Source organism: Carcharhinus amblyrhynchos, chromosome 7 (assembly GCF_965287045.1).
Source record: "Carcharhinus amblyrhynchos chromosome 7, sCarAmb.v2.hapA, whole genome shotgun sequence".
Taxonomy (NCBI): Eukaryota; Metazoa; Chordata; class Chondrichthyes; order Carcharhiniformes; family Carcharhinidae; genus Carcharhinus; species Carcharhinus amblyrhynchos.
Genome location: NC_137330.1, coordinates 71,469,874 through 71,489,196, shown reverse-complemented (window position 1 = coordinate 71,489,196; position 19,323 = coordinate 71,469,874).

Here is a 19,323-nt window from a genome sequence, read left to right as displayed (position 1 = left end):
ATTTTGCTGACTATAGCTGCTAAATTAATGACAGCTATGCAGTATGCAAAGCAGAAATATTTTTATAGGTTTTTTAATTATGGAGTTCAAACTTCCTTTTACATATTGAAGCAAATTGTTTATCTTAAATCTTCGTAAACTGCATACATAGACAAAAGTTTCTTTTCATGTGCTTTGTCTTGGCATTCACCATCAATCACAAAAAAGAATCAACAAAATGGGAACTGAATAACAAACTAAAGGACAGATAGTGCTTTGAGAATTGTTGATCTGTACCCTTCAAAGCCTTGCTATTGAGTTTTAAGATTATTGCTCAGGGTGGAGGCAAAGTTTGAGCTAATCATTTGTTTCAGTCACAACAATTTATTGTTACAATATGTGTAATTCAGGGTTGATGAGAAATCCTCTTAACACCAGCAATAGCCCTGAGAAAATATGGACTAGATTGGCCCTTGAGTGGCCTTGGTCTGTGGCTGGGAAGATTGAAGTTATGGTGAGATGCTGGGTTGATTTTGCATTTGGGGAGTCATTAAAATTCAACATCTTCAAGTTCTTTTCTGATCCAGAGAACGTCCTGAATAGGACAGTTTATAGCATTGCTTCATCATTATGAGTCAAATTCCTACTCTTCTCTACCCTACACGTTTTGTAGTCATACCTTCACCATGTAAACTGCAAAAGTCCAAGACCCATCATTAACTTTTCAGCCTTGCCAGTGTCTCACATATCTGAAGAACAATTTTATTTTAAAAGCAGACCAGCAACATGCATCTAAAAATAATTATGAATTATTTTAAAATGACAAACCTTTGTCTAACAGCACACATTTACTTTAACTATGAGGCCAAACAATTGTTTGCCCTCACCAGAAGAAAAATTTTCTCTGAAACTGATTAAGGAATAAGGCAACAAACCAACAACGGCACTTATTGCTTTAGATGACAGTCTTTTTTTATAGTTTTGTTGGTCTATAGGAAATGAAAAGTGTGCTTCTGCTTTCTAATATCACTTGACGTTTGTCAGAGTTGGTTCTGCAATGATAACTTTGGCCTTTTGGTACCACAGGTATATTTAATCAGTTAGGTGCCCTCAAGTTTATTTATTTTTCTCAATGAATGTGTATGTGTTTTAATAACTAAAGTAAAAATTACTTAATTATGTTCTGATCCCATAAAGACCAATAAACTAAATGAACTGAACTTCCCAAATGACCATAACAGAAGATAAATACAAATAAATGAATTAGGAGCAGGAGTGGACCACTTGGCCCCTTGAGCCAGCTCCATCATTCAATAAAATCATGGCTTATCTGATTGTACCCATTGTGGAAATGGTTGAGAGCTTCAGGTTTCTAGCTGTCCAGGTCACCAACAACCTGTCCTGGTCCCTCCACAACGACACTATAGTCAAGAAAGCCCACCAACATGTCTATTTCCTCAGGAGGCGAAGGAACTTTGGCAAGTTATAGTTATAGACTTATAGAGTTTGCAGCTTGGAAACAAGCCCTTTGGCCCAACTTGTCCATGCCACCCTTATTTTTTTTAAACCCCTAAGCTAATCCCAATTGCCCACATTTGGCCCATATCTGTCTATACCCATTGTACCCATGTAACTATCTAAATGCTTTTTAAAAGATAAAATTGTACCCACTACTACTACTACCACCTCTGGCAGCTTGTTCCAGACACTCACCACCCTCTGTGTGAAAAAATTGCCCCTCTGGACACTTCTGTATCTCCCTCCTCTCACCTTAAACCTATGCCCTCTAGTTTTAGACTCCCCTACCTTTGGGAAAAGATATTGACCATCAACCTTGTTCATTCACCCTCATTATTTTACAGAACTCTATAAGGTCACCCCTCAGCCTCCTATGCTCCAGAAAAAAATGTCCCAGTCTATTCAGCCCCTCCTTATAACTCAATCCAACAAGTCCCAGTGGCATCCTAGTAAATCATTTCTGCAGTCTTTCCAGTTTAATAATATCGTTTCTATAATAGGGTGACCAGAATTGCACACAGTATTCCAAGTGTGACCTTACCAATGTCTTGTACAACTTCAACGAAATGTCCCAACTCCTGTGTTCAATGTTCTGACCAATGAAACCAAGCATGCTGAATGCCTTCTTCACCACCGCTACAACTCTCACTAACTTTGACAAACACACCATAGAAAACATTCTTTCTTATAGTATCACAGTTTGATATGGCTCCTGCTGTGTCCAAGGCTGCCAGAAACTACAAAGGGTCCTGAACAAAGCCCAGTCCATCACACAAACCAGCCTCCCATCCATTGACTTTGTCTACGCTTGCTGCTGCCTCAGAAAAGCAGCCAGCATGTTTAAAGAACCCCATGCACTCCAGACGCACTCTCTTCCATCTTTTTCCATTGGGAAAAAGAGAGAAAAGTCTGAGGACACATACTAACCGACTCAAGAACAGCTTCTTCCCTGCTTCCATCACACTTTTGAATGGACCTACCTCGTACTAAGTTGATCTTTCTGTACACCTAGTTATGACTGTAACACTGCATTCTGCACCCGCTCCTACCCTTCTCTGTATACGCTATGCTTTGCCTGTATAGCGCACAAGAAACAATATTTTTCACTGTATTTTAATAGATGTGATAATAAATCAAATCAAATCAACTCAACAATTGAGTTCAACAATTTCAGGTCAGAACCACTGCTCCCAATATTTCAGGCAACAACCTTTGGTAAGGATTCTACTTTTCTCATTTACACCTACCCTAGACCAGTCTTTATAGCTTTACTTTATCATCTTGTCCCATTGCCATCCGACTTTTGTCTTGCACGTTATCTGTTTATTCATTTAAGCATTCCTTCCACCCTTCCCTGTAGTTCTTTCGCCCCTTCTCATATTTCCAGCCTCTGTTCTTAATTAAGATCTATTAAACTTGCAACATTTTCCATTTCTGATGTAAGATCATCAATCTGAAATGTTGCGTTAAATCCTAATCACCACAACCTGTGCGTTAGCATTGGTTAAAAGTTAAGATTTTAAAAATCTGAAGCAGGAATGTAACCTGCCTTGAATCTGCTTATTTCCACTTTAGCAAAGATGGAATGAGTAATAGACAACCAATCAACCAGCAAGTGATGGGTCACCTTTCAAATATTATAATGAAGCTATGTGCCATCATTTAAACAGTCATTCTATTCTTAACTCATGCCAGCTGGATTTCCCAAGTCTTAGGAAAACAACAATTGAAAGGAGGTGTTGGGGACTGAATCCCTGAGATAAATGCCTTGACCACATTGCTTGAGGACCAAGAGGAGAGATGTGGTTCCTCCAGATCCAACCCTGCAGTAAAGTGTCTGCAATCTGTTCCCAAACACCGTTGGACTTCTGGCCCAACAATTATCAAGCCTCCACAACTATAATCTGCCCTCATTCAGGCCACCAGATTCCCCCATGTTTGCATCTCCTTGCTTGATCAGAACTTTCCCATCACCCATCATCTCTCCCACACCCTCACTAGACTTAACTCCTCTTAGAGCAGCTCAACTGTAATCTTGTGCTCTACAAGTTCCCATCTGTTGGACTGGCTGAGTGGAAAACTAATAGAGAAATGGTTAGACATCTGGCAATGAAACATCTGAAATTGCAGGTTTCACAGATACAAAGCAACACACCCAATTCCCTTCTTACCTCTGAACTAAATTCTGGGTTATTAACACTGTTTCTCCCTCTGCAGATAATGCCAGAATTGTTGAGTTTTTCCAGTATTCTATGTTTATACTACAGTGCAAGCATGCAATGTTCTATCTCGTGTACAACTTGTACAATTTCCCTTGTGTTTTGACAGGTAGGATCTGGTTTCATTGCTCCAGAGATTTGCGGTATTTTCTGGAGCGGAAAACTGAATATGAAATCATTATGGCTGTACTCCTTAATTAAAGTGGTCATTTGGGACAATTTTAAGCGTAGGAAAGCACAAACTGCAGAACAAAGATTGCTTTTTATTCATTTTCCAATGTAGCTAGCAGTCTAAATGTGTCTATAACACTGAAAATATTTGAGAAGCAGGATTTAGCAAGAAAGTGCACACATTTCAATTATACTTGATGACATTTCTTCTCAAATCTCTGTCCATTTTTGCCACAATTCCTCATTTGAATCTCTCAAATCGGGTTTCTGATTCTAGCACAACACAACAAAGACCTTAATCAAAGGCACACATGGAATCTACTGGAATTGAGCCCATGTTATGTCTTCCCTGCACTGGCCTTCACAACTTCTCTATAGCTACTGAGATGGTAGCCCCTTATTCTGCTCCAAAGTTTTTCCTCTGCTGTTCAGTTCAGTGGGACTGCCTTTGTTTGGACTACTCATCCCTGTTTACTATAATCAGGTCATCCCCATTAATCATTTCTTTTTGCACCTCTGCACCATTATTTCTGGATTCCCACAAGGCAAACTTTGCCTTTCATTTTCCTCACCTTTAAGCTGCCATTTGGTAACATCATAAGAGGTGCTGGTGAAGTGCATTGGCTATGCTAAATTGTCCCTCAGTGTACCCAAATAGGTGCCAAAGAATGACACTTAAGAGATTTTCACAGTATCTTTATTGCAGTGTTAATGCAAGCCTACTTGCGATACTAATAAATACACTCTAAAGTAGTGGCATTTACACTGTAGCTAACGTAGAAGTATTGGGTCACAGTACCTTTATGTCATTCAACTCCCATAAGGCCATCTACACTCATTAACCCACAATGGGACCAGGAGAAGTTCAGTACAAAGAAGTTTCTCCTCCTCAGCACCTCACGGCAACACAGATGCAGAAGGCAGAGGCTGTGACAACCAACGCCTCTGATGCTCGATACCCTCCAGTCAGAGGGCTGTTGGAGGTCAGACCCATGCTGCACATCCAGCTGAAGATGGGTCTCTGATGTCAGCCACACTCAACCTGTTGAGAAGAACATGGGAGAATCTGGCAGACTGCCTGAGGCTCTGAGCATATATGAGTGGGCAATGGAGGAATCCACCCAGTTCGGGATCTCTGTCATATCTTAGGTATGTGAACGCATGGTTTTGTTCATAGACAGCAGCCATCATGGAGAGACAGATCCAGGAGACCAGTCAGTGAATGTCCAGTGTTTATGCTAAGCTGTAGATGATTGCTGTTGTCATGAGCTCATTGTGGCTGTGGGCCAGTGAGAGGTTAACTGTGCACCTCAATATCCCTCCGGATGGACCTCCATCTGTGGGAAGTAGGGAGTGTCTTGATGGACTGATAGGCCAGAGAAGCTGCAGCCTGCTGCATCTGAGGTTTCCTCCCAAGGCACTTCAAGAGACATTTTTAAAAGCAAAATTTGAATGAAGACTTGAAGCAGAGCAATGTAATGCTCATATGGTGAGGACAGGGACTGAGGTTAGTTTTGGATTCTCTGGGAGAGAACTGTTGAAAACATTATTGAATGAATGTCCTTTTTCATAGAATCATACTATCGTAGAGAGCAGGAGGCCATTCAGCCCATTACATCGGCAACGACCACAATCCATTCCACGCCCTATCCCCATAACGTCATCCATTTACCTGAGCTAGTACCCCTCACACTTGGGTCAATTTAGCATGGCTAATCCACCAAACCTGCACATCTTTGATCTGTGGGAGGAAACTGGAGCACTTGGAGGAAACCCCATGCAGACACGGGAGAACGTGTAAACTTCACACAGACAGTCACCCACGCTGGGATTCGAACCCGGGTCCCTGGTGTTGTGGGCAGCAGTGCTAACTGTGCCACTCCTGTTTCTGTGCTGTAATCAACTGTAGTTCCAGTATTACATTCTCCCAGCAATTTGCTTGCAGGTCATAAGTAAATGTAACTAATTGGTTACTGCCACATTTTTGAGCAAGAAGGAAAACATAGCCCAGGTTTTAAAATCAGTATGTATAGGAAGCCCTAAGATGCTCAAAGATTTCCCAGATCAAATCAATGTCATATGCTTTTTTCAGATTAGTATGTCTGATTGCAATAACAAATCAAACAATACATTGTAAATAAATGCAGTTTAAAAACGTTAGACTGAATTGTAACTTTCTATCAATAACTAATCAGTTCCCATACAACACAAAGGACAAAGCATAATTCTTTTCACATCGACGAGAACAATTTGTGAATACATGACAGCTGGATCGAGCAGTTAATTGGTACAATGTCTTTATAGTAAAACAGAACTGTTTCATAATTCCCAGAAAAATCCTGCTGTTTAAATCAATAAGATCATCTGCAATTTATCACAACAAATACATTTGAAGAAGGGAGAGTTGCTCTGGTCACTACTTTGAAAATTGTAATGATAGAGATTTCTCAGAGATTTGGATTAGGCATACTGGGAGCTAAGATTCTTAGCCTGGCCTGCTAAATTGGTATTGTTGAGTTCATTGTTGGCCATTAAACCGGCATGTTAAATTTAGCCCTCACTGCTCGATTGCTAAAGGCAAGGGGGTGAAACTACCCTTTTCCAATGACATAAACAGGCTGATAGCAGAGACAGGCCATTTTATGCTGCATACACTTTAAAAGAAAATTAGGTGTAGTGTAAAGCAGATTGCAGATTTGTTATGAGCCTGATTATCGTTATTGTGAAATCATTTGGATTTCACTACTGCTAAGTGGCTTGAAGGCCATCTCTGTTTTTATATACCTGCAGCTGAAAAACAATCATTTGACCAACAATTATTTCCTGTCCCTCATGCCCACCAACTTTAATACCTGCATTTCTATTAATATGGCCATTCAACTTTTAATAAGGGAGGGATTAATTTAGCACTAATATTTTAGTTCTATTGCACCAACCAGAAGTCCCATTGGTTCAGAATTACAGGTTTTTTGACCACAGTATTAGTCGGATGTCAAACACACTGCAGCAAAAGATATAGAATAACATGTCATTTTACAAAGGTTAATATCACGCTAGTTGCAAATATCAACTAAATGGGAGCAACAATCAAATAGGCCATTGACATTGTGCCCATTCCATTTGACTGTTCATGCTGTATAATAAAGAATTATCTTTTTCAAGCTAAATGTCAGCCTGTGCTTATGACTTTAGCAAACATGGCAAGTAGATAAGAAGAATTACATAGCAACAGCTGCTATTTTGAACTGTTTTGCCTTGCTAATAATTATTTAACAGTTATGCTGCACATACAGAGATAACTTCATTATTATGCATTAAAATTTATCACACCTCTATTGTATGATATCTCCTCATTAAAATCATATTGCACAAGCAGTGTCAATGACACCTCAATGATTTTGAAATGTAATTCATATGAAAATGATTCAAGTTTAAATAGTAACCATTTATGACTTGTTACAACTAATGATTTCTGAGTTGCAGTGAATTATATTTTAGTTTACTGGTGCTGTATATTAAATCCATGGTGTAGAATCTTCAATTGAACATCTTAAAAGCTATATTCCAAACAACGTGATTTCTTTTGAAATTATCCAGCAGCAAACACCAGCAATGACTGGGGCAAGAACATAAATGCTAAATATTGCTGGCCGCATTTCTGACATTAGATTGGGATCATGTTCACTGTGATCTTCCAGTGTTGATTGCTGGATCTTGCAGACTCAGGGGGAAGATATCTAATTTGCCTATGGATGGCAGGTTCTTGCATCATTATGAGTACAACTTTTGTTCTCTTTGTGTGCCATGCAGACAGAAAATAAAATTTCCCTGCCAATGATTGCCAGGTTGCTAAACACCCTGCCTTCTCAGGGCTTGATTCAATTATTATTTTTTTTAAAAGATGCATGTTCTCTGAGGGTTCTTCTTATTTGGATTTGTGTGTGCCCTTCAGAAGGTCAGGACTTATTGCATTTGACCTATTAGCTTCAGCACTAGGATTTCACAGAGTCAGAAAACATAGCCTGCAGTTTAAGGGTCCGCAGTGCGATTCCTGACTGGAAAATCATTGGGTGGGTTAAATTAAATATAAAGTCAGTACTGGTCAAAATTAAGTAACAAAAGACCATCAGATTTAGAATCGCATTGACAGGAGGCCTGTAGTGCATTGCGTCGGACAATTGTCCTTAATCTCTGGGAATCCAGCCAAGACTATTGGGATGAATGCTCCCCTCTGTTTCAAGGATCTAAACTGAAACTGATTTGGGCTTCTCATCCAATTCTCAGTTCCTTAACATAAAATTACTCCTAAGTCAGCACAAAATCTCTAATATCATTCAGACGCTGCAGAATGGCTATTACAGGAAATAGAAGAAAATGCCACACAGCTGCAGTAAGAAGCTGCTCTTCTGAGATTTGGGCTGAAGTAAATTGTTGTGACAGTAAAGAGAGAAGTTTGGCTATCAGTCAATAGACATCATGCATGCTGAAAACCTTGCATGAGGGAATTTTTAAAACTATTTTCAAGACTGGACATGGAATTTCCAAAATTATAAGTGTGAAATTATAATTTAAATACAGATGATTTTTTTTCTTCCAATTGGTTAATGTTGCAAAAAGAATCACCATATATCGTCTAAACTACATCTGGCATGCTTAGTGTTCCATCTATACATGCACGTCTTGAAAACAGCCAAGCTAGAATAACTGGCGGCATTAAGCTGACGTCTGAGACTTTGGCTGATAGCAGAATTCACTTTGGCTCAATTTCAAATTCTTTCAACTGCAACAAACAAATAAATGAAAACAAAAAAGTTATTTTCTCATAAAAGGAGCAACACTCACTCCCATTGCCAAAAGTGAACTCACATACGCACTTATCATAGATTTCTCACACCTTCTGTAGCAGTCAATATCGGCTTTGAACAAAACAGGCAATCACGTGCCAAAAGATACATTAAAAGGGCTTTCTTATTTTTTTTAAACTTACGGAACAGAAATTGCAGATGGCATTTTTTAGGATTGCACATTGTATTCACATATAACACTGTTAAATTTTGACTTTGCAACAGTATAAGTCATGTGACAATAAAATCAAGTGTACATTTTACATCTCCCTGCTTTTTATTTTCCATTAAAGTGAATGGAAATTAAAATTGGGAGCAATGTGAGAAGGACAGCCATTTTTTTTACTGACTGATTAACACCATCTCATAAAGTCAAACTCCAGTGATTTAGAATCTTCAGATACTTTTACTATCACTGGTTCAAAGGGCAGTCTAAATCATGGACTGATTTCAGCTTTTCTAATCACACCAGCTATTTTCATTTCAAACAGAAAATAGTTGAACACAAAACAAAGCAAGAATCAGACCTCGTTTGGAGAGCCAGTGCAGACATGATGGGCCAAATGGCCTCCTTCTACACTGTAACAATTCTGCGATTGTAAGATTTCTGAAGTTCCTTAACCCTGTTGATTGTCCAGCAATTTTTGGGACTGCCATCTGCAATATTTACTGAAAACAGGTAAGACATTATCAAAGGAGAGGAGGGCCACCATGCATGCAATTTGCCAATAATCAGCTGATGAGAATATTTGTTCTACTGTGTTGCTACACCAGGCAAAAGTTGATCTATCAGTCCTTCAATGGATAGCTATGTTAGTCTGAGCCATTTCCAGACCTTTTTATTATATTTTAATCTTTTGGCACTCAGAGTCTTGTCAGCTTTTGTGCCAATTACTCCTAATCATTACCATTACTGAAAGCCATGAATTTTCAGTTTGGAATTTTCCAAGCTGATGTGGTCAGAAGGAAAGGATGAGAAGAAAATTAAAAACAGAAAGTGCTGGAATGCTGTGAGTATACAGTTATGATGAAAGGTCACAGATCAAAAACATTGACAGGATTTCCTGCCCCACCAATTGAAGAGACAGCGAGGGGGCAAGAGTCTGGGGAATTTGCTGGCTAGACATGATAATCCAGAGCTTCACTCTGTCATATGAGTGTGGCAGTATTAGGCACCTTCAGCAGATGCCCCCTTCTTAGCTTAGTGATACATCGACATTCGTGGAGCACCAATAATAAAAACCTTTAGCACAGTATCTCCAGTGGATGCTCGGAGTGCTGTGACCTAAGGCTCCAATCTACTTGAGACTATACTGACAAATTTCAACAATCTGGATGGGTTAAATTACAAGGTGCAATTTGTTCTGTGTGCAGTGATTGGGGATGTTTCTAAAAGGTACAATAAATGCCAGTTCAATCTTTGATTCTCACTGCTCCCCTGTGTCAGCTACGTACAGGTCATTGGATGTGCAGAAGGGATGAATTACTAGTAACATGTCCAGAGTCAGCATGGTGTTTCTCCGAATGCCAAAGCATATCATGCTTGAATTAATTGAAGGACAATTGCATGGACAAATATGAGTGATGAAGTCTCACCTGAATCCCAACCGGTTGACACTGAAACCATGTAGCAAACCAGCATGTTTATTTCTTCCATGGAAGGGCTGTTTGAAAGAAATCTTAAGGCTAGGTTTAGAATGTACATAATGTTCCAGCAGTAAGATGAAACGCCTTGGCATCTTACACAGGAGGCCAAGTAATCAAATGGATGTATCATATTTTTATACTGATACTTCTAGTTCTGATTGTCAAGAGTAAGAGTAAGGAATGTGTTTTGATGGTAACTGCCAATGTGCAGAAGATAGTGTTTCTGTGTGTTTTAGGCCACTTCATTGCACACATTTGGACAGAATATGGTCCTTTAAAGAGGCAGCAAAGGCAGTTTGCCAAATGTGCCTTGGATGAACCCTTGCTGCTGCACTGATGTTCAGGAACTGAATTCTCGTGGTTAAGGTTTACTTTGAGCTCATATTATTTTTTGGATTATTCGATTCCTCCTTTGTTCAGAAAAATAATGGAATATTTGGCAAATGATAATAATGATTTTGGAAAATCAACTGGGAAGGCAGTGGTGTACTGGTATTGTCACCAAATTAGTAACCTAGTGACCCAGGATAATGCTCTGGGGACCTGGGTTCAAATGCCATCATGGTAGATGGTGAAATTTGAATTCAGCATCTGGAGTTAAAACTCTAATGTTGAGCATGAACACATTGTCGACAGCCTTTACAGAAGGAAATCTACTATCTTTATCTGGCCTATGTTTGAGATTGACTCTCAAATGCCCTCAGGGATGGGCAATAAATGCTGGTGGCTCAGAAAGCAACACCCACATCCCATGAACAAATGTTTTTAATAATTCTAATGGTTGTATGGGTCTTGTTCTATCTGAAGTTTGCAAAGCTGCAGATGAGATCCTCACTCTCTGTGCAGCCATCTTTTTGCCTTCAATTCAAGGTTTGATGCAAAAACACAATAACTGCCCATGTAGCAAACATAGAATACACAATTTAAGGTCATAGTTTCTGTTGAAATAACATTATGACTGACGGTACTCTTATTTATATGCAAATGTTACAGCTCCTTCAGATGAGGAGTAGTTTAAATATCCAAAAGTTGCTGTTCAGATTGCATTGTCCGACTGTTAGTTTAAGGAAATGAGTCTGCAGACGCCGTTAGATACCCTGTCACAATATGAATGGGGTTAGTGGCTAATGAAAAGCTGCATATTGATGAAAGAACTCCATTCTGCTTCTAATAGCTAACGCATTGTGGCTAGAGCTGGAATGACCAAATAGGGCCAATGATCACTTTCTGTACTTAGCAATTCAATGGACAGGAGCTTTTTGCCATTTGGTGCTGACCAGTGGAATATGTGTTCATGGTATTTTGTCCAGTTGATGCCTGGGTGGGCTGGGTATTTTCTTCTTCCGTGATGTTGCTTGTATTTGCCTGAAAGGAGCCTTTATAAATGGAATATTATTTTTACTCAGAAACAGTAGAATGAATGATTGTAATTGTAGTTCCTTTCATTGCAATGTTCTTGCTTACTCCTGTAATGCAGTGTGCCCTTGGCTGGAAGTGTCTATCACTGGCAATTATTATTGAGCTATGTTTGCTGAGGATTTCTAATAGTTTTGCATCTTAAATATACAATGGGCATGATCTTACCAGCTTGCTTCGCCGGTCGATCAACATGGTCAGCTGGGAAGATAACATGTGAGGCCAAAAATCCAATTCATGCCTTGTTTGCTAGTGAGAATGGCTTTGTGCCCAGAAAGGGTGCAAAGCCTATTCGCATAGGATTGACTACATTTAAATGTAGTTAGCAAGTCTGGCACCTCTGCTCCCTCGCTCACTGGTGAGATGTCGCACCACCGAGAATCACAACTGCTCTGCAGAGACAGGCATGATGGCCATGTGGAGGGATTGGAGGCTATTGAAAACCCCAGGTGGTCAGGGGCATGGCTGGACAATGCCCAATGGACAGAGCCAATCTGGGAGTGCCCACCTGGCAGCACCTGGTTGGGCACCATATGTGTGCCAGGGCAGTCATGGGCCTAAGTGGGGTAGGGCCTGTGAGGAGCTGTGATGGTGGATATGCAAAATAATAGGAGGCATCATGCAGGGTGTCTATGCAGTGGGGTGGACGTATAGGAGTAGGCCGCTGAGGGGTTTGTGACTGGGATGGGCATATCAGAGTCCTCCAGGGGACTCATCAGGAGGGTCCTGTTGCCCCATTGCCAGCGGGTGTAGGAAATGACAATGCTGCCGATGATGGGGGCGGGGGGGGGTAGCGTTGGAGGGGGACAGGGAGGGGGGGTGGGGGGCGGTCCACTGTCCCCGTTGGTAGAAGGGTGAGGTTCACTAACAGATTGGGGCAACTGAGTGCTCTGAAGCTGGCTTTCTCAGCATACTTATGTATCCTCATCACCTGCTCCCCACCCCCAACACCACCAGTGCCAAGCTCCCAGGTATCAGAAAAACTGGCAAGAGTGCCAGAAGATTACAACGTCGAGCTCACCCAAAAGAGTTGGGTGGAGGACTCCCATTTTCACACTGTTACGACACTTAGAATTTTGTTGGGGGGTGGGTGGGGAGGTTTCTGCCCAATATGCTTGCTGAAATGAGATATTAGAAATCTTTCTAATCTGTATGCAAAGACATCATAATTCCTAGTGAAATTGTTTCAATTTAATTGAAAGTAATTATTAAAGGACATTTTTCAAATGTTAGTCATAGTTCAGCAATAGTCATGCCAATTACAACTTTACATAAAAAAATAAGAAAATTAAATTTGATTACAATTATTATTTCATAAACTAGCTATATGTTAAATTGCAGCTGCAGTCATTCAATACTGTATTATTTGAATTGAAAAGCATTAATTGTTAAGCTGAAATTATCTCCATGGTGCAATGACATGGCCAACGTTGAACTTTGTCTTATTTTAAAGCTAGATTGGTGACACACTGTTAATGAAATCTGCCAAAAGTCAATGAATGAGATAATGGGGAGACAAGAGGGACATTTTCAACAAGATTGAGAATAGACAGGAACCAAAAAATGGCAACTAAAGATGGTTTAACGTGACAACAATATGGAAATAAAATTGCCATAAAATGCTAACGTTTTCTTTGACTTTTTAGAAGCAAATTTTACAGGACTTTATTAGATCAAACAGATAACGTAAAATGTTACTGTTTTTGCTTCTTGACCCATTGGTTCAATATTACAAAAAGTAAAAACTACTGAAGTGCTGAGATTTGGTCAAGATGGAAGTTAACCAGAAGTTAACCTGCTTCTTCAACAGGAAATGAGAGAAAGTTTCAGCAAAGCAGCCTTCAGCTGGAAGACTGAGATCAGGGAAACTTGAGGGGAAGGCGTGGTTAAGAACAATAATTGTCATCACAGGAAGCTTTCTGCTGCAGAGTTGTGAAAATTAACTAGACTGCCACCTAGTGCAGCTAACATGGACTTAATTGCAGCATTAAAATAAATTAATGGAGATATTATTTTATTAAATGGAATAGCACAGAGTCATAGAATGGTTGCAGCTCAGAAGGAGTCCACTCATCCTCTTGTGTCCATGCTAGACTTCTACAAGGACAATTTACCTTGTGTCGCTCCTGCACATTTTTCCTGTAGCTCTGCATATTGGAGCATGGTCACGTCTTACCGTTTGATGTCATCCATTTTTTTCCTCTACTGTTTCTCTGTCTGTCTCATTTCTCACCTGCCTCTGCTTCTTGAATCTCAATGGCTTTTAATTCTCTACTCTTCTACTGCTCCACTTCTTCCTTTTTTCATTAGAGGGTGGTATTGCAAAGTGTGGTTCTGGTTGCATTTGGTGTGGACATTGTAAAGAAAATGTCACCTTTAGTGGCTCTCCTCCCAGTGCCCACTTCCTTCATCTCAGTCTTCTCTACTCCCTCACATATTGCTTCCTCAACCTCTCCCCTAATCTTGTCAACAAAGAAATAGCAATTATCTTTGGTAACAACAATATGAGCAAAATACATGTGAACAATCAGTTGACTTCAAAGTTCAACTTATTTTTGAAAATTGAATCAAAATTAACTAAGTTTCTCATTCATCCCTTTACCTTCGCACTTTTCCTCCTTGTTAACTGAACATACTAAAATTGTAAGAAAATAAATAACTGATGTGTAATCACCAAACATTTTTCCCTTATTCTCACCCACTAAATCCTCTTTTCTTGATTTAAACTACAAATTTTGTTTCAAAGCTTTTGAAAGTTTGATTTACCCTAATATTGTTTGAAGAAAACCTGCTGGGGATGCGCTAGAAATGAAAGATTCCATAAATATAGCTGACTGAAAGGTACTGATTCGTCTTTTTTCCCCCCAGAACCTCAGTCAACACATTCCAAAATGAGCACACAGTCACAAGTTTGAGCAAAACATCCTGCCTATCTGTGTGGAGTTTGCACATTCTCCTCATGTCTGCGTGAGTTTTCTCCAAGTGCTGCGGTTTCCTTTCAAAGTGCAAAGATATACGGATTAGGTGGATTGGCCATGCTAAATTGCCCCTTAGTGTCAGGGGGTTAGCAGAATAAAAGCCTCAGACCAAAGGTAAATTATTGTCAGTACAAGTGACCATTTACCAAAAAAAGAACTGGATTACCATTTAATTGCAATGGCAACAAGAACACAACTGAGGCTGGGAATTCTTCAGCAGAAACCATTTCCTGACTCCCTAAAGCCTGTCCACCATCTACAAGGTACAAATCAGGAGCATGATGGACTGGATATGTGTGGCTCCAGCAACAATCAAGAAGCTCAATACCTTTCCTCCCTTTACCAACAACATACAGGGGCAGTAGTGAGGACTACATACAAAACAAACTGCATGAACTCACCAAGCCTCCTTCGACAGCACCTTTCAAATCTCCAACTTCTACCCACCTGGAAGGACAACTGCAGCAGATGAATGGGAACACCCCCATCATTTACAAGTTCTGTGCCAAGCCACATATCATTCTGACTTGAAACTATATAGTTGTTCCTTCACTGATGCTCAATCAAAAATCCTGGAACTCCTTTCCTAACAACGTTGTTGGTATACCTGCACCAGGTGGATTGCAGCTGTTCAAAAATGTGATTCCCCAACACCTTCTCAAAGCGTAATAAGAGATGGAGAACACATATTGACCTTGCCAGCAATACTCATCTTCATGAAATACTTAATAAATGCCATTGACCTGAAAGGGCTATGCTTTTAGCAAATTGTTGATAAAAACAGTAATAATGGTTTTGTCTTATAAGTGCCTGTTCTTGAATTTCTTAGTGGGTATGGCGATTAAAGTTTGAAAGAGTAGCACCCTTTGCTAGAAATAGTGGTTGTCATGTTTTTATAATGATATTAAAGCACCAATCAATTAAAAGGGATTGTGTAAACACATTGTGGGTTTATTTATTTAAACACAAGAACTTGTATGCATGGATAGAAAGTATGAAGACATCACTAATATGAAAACATTAAAGTTATGTACGCTGTGTTCCATTCACAGGGCAAAGTGAAACTGAGACTGGATCACATGAAACATTTCCCTTCCAGTGATATCATACTGCTATCCCTTAAAGGCATATGACAATATTCTTCTTCCTTTTTAAAGATACATTCTACTTGTCGGAAGAAGTAGAACTATTTACAATACATGTTCATGTTCTATGTGTGCTGGATATGAGGTAGACCATTTAGGACTGAGTATTCCACTTGTAATGTATAAGGATGTGGAATGATACTAATGTTTTTCTCTTTTAATTCACAGGTTTTAAGTCGGTCTGCCTTGTTGTCCAACGAGGGGCATACACGCGATGGGTCGTACTAGGGCTGCTCTTGGATGTTCGAGAGTAGCCTAGTGCTTCATGTCGTTAGTGTGCGCTTAAATTGGACCAGTTGCTGGGCAACACGACAGCTCAGTGACTATCACTGTATGCTGTGCAGACACATGGATTTGGGCCAGTGTCTGTGGGAGTTTGCACATTCTCCCCATGCTTGCGTGGGTTTTCTCCGGGTGCTCCGGTTTCCTCCCACACCCCAAAGATGTGCTATAAGGCTGATTGGAGGTAATAAATTGTCCCTAAATTAGTTTTCCTCAATATGGAATGCCATAAGCATAGATAAGGGTCATGGGTGGAGGGGGTACTGGTAATGTTAAAATGGCGGCGCGGGCTCATTGGGCCGAAGGGCCTGTTTCCGGGCTGTTTTTGTTCTTTGTTCTTTGTTCTCTGTCACACATATCCTGAAATGGCTTCCCAATAAATTATGGACCACTATCCATATTGATATCTCTTGGCATACCAAATTATGTTAAAATGGCACTTGCGACAGCAATGCTTGATGTATTGTTGAATAATGAGATACTTGATGCAGTAGTCAATGATGGGGAAAAATTTCTTCACTTAAAGAGTAATGAATCTGAAATTTTCTACCACAGCAAGCTGTGGAGACCAAGTCACTAGAAGTATTCAAGAAAGAGAAAGATAGTTTTTTCGATTTTAATGGCGTCAAGAGGTATGGAGAGAAAGTAAGAATATGGCATTGAGATCAAGGATCAGCCATGATCAGATAGAGTAGCAGAGGAGGCTCCAATATCCAAATGGTCTAATTCTGCTCCTGGTTTCTATGTTTCTTTGTTTAGTTACCATTATGTGAGTACCCAGGCTTTAAGAATCCAAGAATCTCTAAAGCATTCAGATAATCTGCTAGTACACCCAGATATGTAATGGTAATCTTGTCTGGAGGTTTTTTTTGCTTATGCTGATCTGTGGGGTTATCAATCTTGGAGGTTGTTCCTGGTTGCATTTGAGATCTAGACCTCAATGCAATAGAACTATACGGTGGTTGAGAAACTCAAATGTATCTGATTTATCTTCGGTTATGCCTTATTGTTGCACATTTTTGTGGAACTTCTTCCTAGGATCTTTGTTCTGAACAAGTCATTATCACCACAAGTAGTTGCTTCATACCTTCTGTGGGATCCCGAATGCAAACATGTTGTCCAAACTCTAAATTTGTCAATTCTGTCTTTGCATTTTATCATACACATTTATCACCTTTTGCAGTTCCAAATATTGCTCTCTAGTTTCTGAGAGAGTAGAATGAATAAGAGTAGGTAAATTGGTATGTAGTGGCCTGCTGAATATGAGATCTGCCAGTGATGGAGTAGTTGCACTTAAAAGAGTTACTATCTGATGTAACATTGCAACATGCAGATGTTGTTGGTCGGCCTACATTTGAAAATTATGGATTTCATCGTGCAAATCATTCATTCAGCTGGGCTGTTAGATCTGGCATAATGAGGGGAAGAATTAGTGTGATCTGTATTCCACTTGTCACACATATCCTGAAATCACTTCCCAATAAATTGTGGACTATTATCCATATTCATATCTCTAGGCATACCAGATTATCTTAAAATAGCACTTGCAACAGCGCTGCTTGACGTATTGTTGAATAATGAAGTACCTGATGCAGTAGTCAACGATGACAAGGACGTCAGTATCATGGACATGAAGGAGCTGGGATGCGATTTTGGGTGAAGGATGCATAGGAACTTCATATCTTCATATGGAGTCAATGGATCTTCGTGCTGACTTGACATTTGCTCTTGATTTGCCTTGCTCTTCTTGACAATGACTTCAATGTCATTGTTCATATCTGTCCATTAGGCTGTCTGTCTCTTGACTCTTCCCATCCAATCTGTGCCCTTGTGTAAGTGATGAAATTGTTAGAGAGTCTCAGGTTGCAGAGATTCAGGTATGATGACTTGCCTGCCTTTAAAAAAGACTTCCCAGGAGATGCTTGGCTCAATCAGGAAGGGCAAAATGGTATCATATGTTCCTGGGCATTGAATTAGGCCATTCTTTGATGGACTTTCTATAGTTTCTTGAATAGAAACTTTTACCATTTCTTTATGTAGCTGCTATAGTTTGCAGTTTACAAAATGTGCCAGATTTATCTTACTTGAATAGAGATTTATGGGAGCACTGGAATAAATAAGGCCAGAGAAATTGATTTTCTGCACATTGATGGCGTATTTCAGGCTGTAGAACACTAATATTTTATTTTTTGCTGCTTCACTAAGTGCAGATTATGGTCATGCTCTTGCTTTGTTCTTCTCACAACAGCAGCGTAATCAGTGCTATTGCTGCAACCTGGCACGGTGCATGTTATGAGGTCCATGTGAGCTTGAAAGAGCCCCTGGCTAATATAAAAAGGAAGTTGTTGAAAACAGAATTACCTGAATAAGGTACTAAATGTAATAATTTTTTGTGACTTCTCTGTACCAACCAGTAGCCATACTCAATATTAAACTTCAAGAGGAATTTTGCACCTATGCATCTTGGATTTAACTCTGTGGGAATTTTATAAGGACAATGTTTCAAAGCTGCATTTAAACATGATGGATTGAAACAATCTCTCAAGGATCCGTCCTTTTTTATGATTGACATGTACCAATCGGTTTACTCTTGCACCCTTCTAATGATGCTGCCTTTCTCCATTTTGCTCGTTTAATCTTTAATTTGTCTAAGTGAATCCTGCACTTATGTCATGGATCAATTGATCAATTTATGTTCTCCTGCAAGTGTAATGTTGCAGCTCCCTTGTAACTGCTACTTTCGAACAAACATTCAGGATATTTCAATGTTGGGTCATGGACTGCATTGATAGGAGTCGTTCTGAGCTTGATCTGCCTTGTGAGATCTGACTAATTCCATGGGTTGTCAGAAATGAGAACTCACAGCCTTCTGGTAGACCTGCAACTGGTAGGCTTTATCTTCATGATGTAGACCATCAATGACATCCCCTCCCCAGGAAATTTGACTGTGCTTGCACTCCAGGACTATGGATCCTGTACATTAGTGAACCATTGTCCATTGAAGTTGTACAGTTGTAGGATTCACCAAGGCCTTTTAGACCTTTTAGAATCTGCAGAGTAAGTTTTGTTGGCACTTGCCCCAATGTCAATCTTAGCCAATTTGAATAGTTGCCAACTTTCTTAA